This window comes from Thermobia domestica, chromosome 10, assembly GCF_964235325.1.
Source record: "Thermobia domestica chromosome 10, izTheDome1.hap1.1, whole genome shotgun sequence".
Lineage (NCBI taxonomy): Eukaryota > Metazoa > Arthropoda > Insecta > Zygentoma > Lepismatidae > Thermobia > Thermobia domestica.
Window position 1 is genome coordinate 87,041,277 of NC_137463.1, and position 7,076 is coordinate 87,048,352.

Genomic DNA, 7,076 nt, shown 5'->3' on the forward strand with positions numbered 1-7,076 from the left:
GTATACCTGAAGATCTGGAACACAAGGACGAAATGCTTTCGATACAATGTAATTTTCGGAAGTCAAAAAGTGATACGCACCTGCAAACTTTATACTGTCTTGCTCATTTCTACTCCATTCATTTTACAACTTCACTTAAGGTGAGTTTAAATGAGCACTAGTCACCAACAGATGGGAACACTTATTTTCTCTTTCCACTGCATCTTGTAGGGGAGGACTATATTCATGATACTTGAATCAAATTCAAGGGATGTATATTTCCAGTGACGGTCTTATATTGATGCAATTGACTCGGCGAGTCACACAATTTCTGGAAAGAATGAATTTGTTTATATATGGTTGTTAAACTATGAAATATACAAACAAACATGGTCTTTTTCACTTTGATTTTCAGTCATTCTTTTGCCATTGAATACTCGTTACATAAAATCAACTATCACGTTAAAATCTGAATTACTGGCACCACTGATTTAGTTGCAAACGACTACTTGGCGTTTCCAAGCACACAATAAGCGATTTATTTCAGGCATTGAGCGCAACTGGAAAGCGGAAGGTTTAGAACTGGTTGTCATCGTAGCTTTAACAGTGCGAGCCTAATTTAACTTCACAGCTTTGGATTTTGCAGTTTGGATACTAATACGAAGGCTTCTGCACTTCTATTGAATAGTCAGTGTTACCACTTCAATTTTCGCTATTGCAATAAGACAATTGCAGATGAAATTGTTTAGATATTTTTAAATTTAAACTTTCCAGCTATTTTGTCATTTGTTAATCATTATATTATGTTCTATATAATGAATTTTCTTAAATATAAATCTTATTGAATTTTATTCTGTTCACGTATGTATCGTTCAACACCCTTTAAATAATACTCATAAAGCTGGAATGATTGATTATATACGTGTTAGCGAAACCATTTGATATGAGTGGAAGGCAATGTAATGGGAGATTTCAATGCAGTTGTGGGAGAAAAAACAAGAATTAATAACAAAATTTTACAAAAGCCCATAATTCTGCATTTTTAAAATATTTAAAATGAACAATCTCTATAAATAAAAATTAACGTTAAACTATTTCCTGTAACGCCAAAATTACTGAACAGATTTTCATCACTTTTTGCATTATCGTAGAGCTTAGGAGTTTTCTTCTTTTCACTTCAGTGACACGATTAAGAGACGATAATTGATCACCGAAGTTTCCATCGAATTCCTTCGGGAATTTTTATAATAATGAAAATTTTCATAAGTGATGAGGTTTGTACCAGTTAAAAAGAAATGTCAAATTAAATTAGCACTGAAAAGTGTAATGTATGAAGCCATTCAATAACAAGAAGAGCTCGGCAACTGAGCAAATATATCAATGTGCCAAACACTGTTTGCAGCTCATTTTCAAAATCAAGAAGCCCAGTTTTAATCACAGACATCTTTCTGTATTGGAAGAAGACAAAGAAACCTTACGTCATAACTAAAAAAAAATCAAACGTATGAAAATTTGTTCACGAAGGAGAACAAATCCTAACATTTAAATCTTTTATATTTGAACTTTTAATTACTTAAACTTTTAATTAAAAATGTGTCAATTATAACAGCCATGTGATCTATTCAGACGCGTGAAGCAAAAAGTGTTTAATAAAAAAGAAAAAAAATTGAAATATTTTCTGAAATAATTTAAGAGCTTAGAAATTAAACAGTGTTCTAGTAACATGATATTTTCGAAAGGTTTAAGGTTATAATACATTGTGGCTTTCGGTACTAAATACGCAATCTCTAAAACAAATCGGTCGTGTATAATAATTTAATTATGCGTAACAAAGAATGAACATGAATTTCGGAGCCAATAAACTTCCAATTTATTATTGTTAAAAGTAATGTTTCGCATTACTTTAACCATTCATTCTAAATATGTGTTTTTTTCATATAAACTTTTATTGTACCGAAAATTTTACAATAAGCACATCTCTCCAATGTAAAAATTTTAGTGCAAATGTAAAGTAAAATTTTAAAAGTCATCTTATAAATAATAACATTTTTAATTTAAATTTATTATTTTCAAAATTAGTTAATAATGAAAAAATGTACCTAGTAAAATATAGATAATGCTAATATTCATTTTAAAACTTCACCAAACAATATTTAATAAACGCTGAGTACACGAAATAGAAGTTTATATGTGCTAGGTACAGTAGACTAAAATAATATTCATCTTAGATTTGAATTAAAATAATACATAAGTGAAAAAAAGTATTTCCGATCTATCAGCTAAATTACTGAAATTATGTTAACTAATAACGAGTTTAAGGAAGTCTTACATTTTAAATCCAGAGTTATGGTTTTAGACTAAGGGAAAGTTGACAAGGGAATATAATTATGATTTAATGAAATGTGATGAAATGTCTATTATCATAACTAAAAGAAATATGCGTACGAGCACATCAGGGACAACGACATACCGACTTCAAGCCTGTACAACATTTCAAAAAACTCCAGCTGAAGTGGTAAATAAGCCAAAAAAAAAAAAAAAAAAAAATGAAAGCCAAATCACAAAACGAGTTTTTAATTAGACCTAAGAAAGCAAATTAAACACAGGAATGAAACTTTTTGAAGAAAATCTGGTTCCACCATATGCAACTTTGCCGTGACTACGAAAAGAGGAAAAGGGCATTATTTACAAGAATATAATTGCAGTTTGATAATTTACAGATAATTGTAAATGCAGTTTGACAATTTACACTATAGACTATCTAATTTAGATTAATAAACTTGTATATAATTGTAAGGCAATTAATTTCCTTACACACATTACTTTCTAATTTCTTTCTAACATATATTGGTTACTTTGCAATATATATAAAAATGGTAGAATAAAGAGAAAACGGAAGGCAACGATACAGTTCTGTAAACACGTTGCCTATTGCAAAGCAAACACAGCCTAGAATCGGACGTACCGCAGATTAACGCTATAATACTGATTCGTTCGATCAGAATCCTTTTCCACCTGAATGCATTCTTCTTTCAGTCTCATATAACGTAAAAGTTTTCTTGTGGTTATAAATACTTGCTTCCCTATGGACCTCTTCTTTGCCGTGGAAGACCCGAGTTCGATTTTTAGTAAGAGTACATATATTTCGAAACCCATGTTGTACATATATCATTTAACTTTGGTGACGAAAAGGAACGTTAACGTATAAAGAAACAAACATATTATGCTTGAATATTGTTAAATTGATTAGGATACATGTTACTAGTTTGACTCTTTTCAACAAAGAGAGAGAGATTGTATTGATGTTTTCGAAACGCACAAATTAGCTCTGCATGAATACGAAATTGTTTGAGGCATAAAAAAGGCCAAAATGTTTCCAACGAAAGTTGCATCCTTGAGAACTTATTATCAATCGTCTTTCGTTCATTTTATGTTGATGAATCTGACTATCATTTCTGCATGATGAATATACACATGAAGAAATGGCATTGTGTAGTAAGATGATACTTTGAAAACTGCTTGAAACTATTTTAGGAAGATAATAAATTTTTCGATTAAATACGAAATGACTTTCATCGAACAAAAGCTTCTATACAGGTTTACCAGACATTTTCTATTTTTTCTTTCCCTGACTGTTCCCGTTTTTCCAGGTCTGTTGAGAACATTTTCCAGATTGAATTTCTTGAGACTATGGTGTATATTTTAGCTTCTAAGATTAGGAAATCTTTGTTAGTTAAAAATTATATATATATAAAAGGAAAATTGCAGCACAACACCCATCCTCTGCCTTTCTTTCTACTTTTTATATATTCTTTATATAAGCATAATCATTAATAATAGAAATTTACATGATGTATTTTGATAACAATAAACAGAACCTGGCATACAACATATTGTAACTAACAAATAGTTGTGACAAGTTTTCATTGCGTTATGGAAGAGATATTGGCAAGGAGGCAATTTCCACATCTACAGCTTCTGTTCCCACATCAGTTTCTTTTGGTATCTTTACTTTCTTCCTTTCTGGTATAGTACGGGTCATTTTCGCTTGCGTCTAAACGAATATTTATTTTGAGAGGGGAATGTGCAAATCATACTGACAGCTGGCGTATGAATAGTTCTTAAGAATAGTAATTCCATTTCCCAGGTGAAGATGACCCTTAATAGACCGTACTGTTCACACCTCAGCCTTGAATATCGCATGTACATTTCCCTCTCAGAAGCAGTTTTGTTTAAACGCATATGAAAATGGCCTGTAATAGAAAATGCAATGAGCTGGTTTTATAAACGGACTACTCATATCAAGACGTACATATTCATGATCTGACTACTTCTCAGTAACTTGCTAAAAACCTAACTTCATGCTCCTCTTAATTGGTTCTAAAATGTAATTATTTTCTTTAATTCTAACAAAGTTCTAAAATTTAAACCGGCAAACATGAAATCTGAGAGAAGAGTTTTTAAAACTTTTTTGATATAAGCTGTCCCTCTATTAACTACCCAATCCTCCCCTCTGCAATCATATAATCAATTAGAGATTGAGAGTACTCACAGAACAAGGGATTAGCATTTATATTGCCACTAAGTTCATAAAACGTAAGACTGGTACAACTAAGTTTAGTTAGTCGCCTTAAGTTCTTTCAGTTTAGTTTAGTCGTAAAAGAAAAGTATACTTAAAACGCTTTGTATGGTCAAAAGTAGAGAAGTAAAAATAATAATGTTATTGATGTTTTTGTACTATTACCAACTAAATTCGCTGACTTTTCCAGCTTCTTCAGATTTTCTCCTTATCAAAATTAAATTCCCTGATTTTTCAAGGTTCTCCAGGTTTTTCAGGTACCTTGTAACCCTTAAAATTAATGTTTAAGCGCATGAGACGATGATTCAAATTAACAAAAAATTGGTTATTTACGAATAAATCCTCCAATAGGGAAACTAAACACGCTCCACATGTGTTAGAACAATAAGCTAGTTCCGTATTCAGTGATAAGGTAACAAAGATAAAAATGTGCAAAGAGAAAAAAGGTTTGAAAATAGGGATACATACCACAAAATAAATATAACCACATACCACAGACGCTAAAATACCACGAGCAGAGCACAGTGAAAAAAAAATGAACTGAGTTGAAGGAAGCGCGATGTCTAAGTTCGTCACTATTGCTAGATCCAAAATATGCATCAAAGGTAGGTAACCAGTTTCTATTTATGTTGCCAAAATTCAAATTTAAAGTTGGTTTATGTTTATGAATAAAGAAAGATTCTTTAATCTCCTTGTTTCTTTGTTTTTGCTGAATCTATTACATAAACCTGCTTTATATTGTGTTTATGTTGTTTTAAGTGCATCGCCAATCCCAACATGCCCTCTTCTTGTGAATTTTTTTGATTGTCTAATATGTTCTTTAATTCGGGTGTTAATATTGCGATTCGTTTGGCCTACATATGAGGAGTCACATTCGCATTGAGCATGATAAATACCTGACTTATTTAATGAATCAACAAAATAACTTTAAATCTGGTAAGATGTTTTTCTAAACATTTCGAGGGGGTATTGGAAGCAAATATGATATTCTTTGCAATAATACGTTGAATTTTTGTCGATAATTGTGGAAAGTAAGGAATTCCTATCTACGTTTTTGCTTCTTTGGAAATAACTGTTTTAGGGGGATGCATCGATCTGCATGTTTAATTAAACCACTTTTGTAAGGTACGCAATTTATTTATCTATTTGATATAAAATCTGTATTTAGTCCTTAAGATCGTTTGGACGATCACAAATTAATAATGCTCTACGAAAGAATTTTTTTCAAATATTGGCCTTGTATAGTGGTGGATGGGCTGACTGTTGATGTATGTAAGTAATGCTCGCAATAGGCTTTCGATATACTTTTGTTATAAATTTATTGTGTGATAGTGTAATCAAATTCGAGAAACAAAGAAAGACATTTATCAGATTCACATTCGGGGTTAAACTTCAGCCTTGGATGCTGATTGTTGAATTCTTCAAATATTTGTGAAAGTGTATTTTCATCACGTATAAGTAGTAAAATGTCATTGGCATAACGCAATATCTAACATATATAAATGTATCTTGTTGTAAGATAGGAGTTTCAATCTGGTTTAAAATAATATTGGACAATATCGGGGATAGTGTGTTGCCCATGGCTAGATCATCATTCTGAAAAAAGTAATGATTTTCAAATTGAAATACATTGGTTGTTAAACAAACTTCCAGCAATTGCAATAAAAATTGACTTTTATAGGCAGATGCACCATTTTGTAATAACCAACATCTTGTACTATTGATAGTAAGTTCCAATGGTATAGAAGGGTGCATATCAACAACTTTTTTGGATGCAAATAACATGACATTTGCATTTACAAGTGATGATAACTGTTGTTTAATGTCGAGACTATTTTTCACAACATATTTGAAATCACTATTGAACACATTTAGTTTTCTGTATAACCATGGGGATAGTAAGTAAGCTCGATGGTTAAAACCTGATATGATCCGACGAAGGAGGTTAGGTTAATGTGATAGATTCAGCAAAAAGAAGGAAAACTAGTCTCGAATCATTCTTTATTCATAAATATAAACCGACTCTTTAAACTGGATTTTGTTTAAACCTGGATTTTGGCAATATTGATAGAATCTAGTTACCTACCTTTAATGTATATTTTGGATCTGGCAATAGTGACGTAACATAGATATCACGCTTCCTTCAACTCAGCTCATACTTTCGCACTGTGCTCTGCTCGTAGTATTTTAGCATCCTTTACGTTATATTTATTTTGTGGTATGTATTTCTATTTCCACATCTTTTTCCTCTCATCCGTTTTTATTCTTGTTACCTTACCACTGAAGATGGAACTAGCTTGGAGAGTGTTTAGTTTCCCCCACGGAGGATTTATTGGTAAGTAATCAATTTTTTGTTACCTTGTAACCATGTTTAATATTTACTACTCTTATTGTAAGGCCGTAAAGCTGTTTACAATCTATTCAATTTGATACATACACACACACACACACAACATATATATATATATATATATATATATATATATATATATATATATATATATATATATATATATAT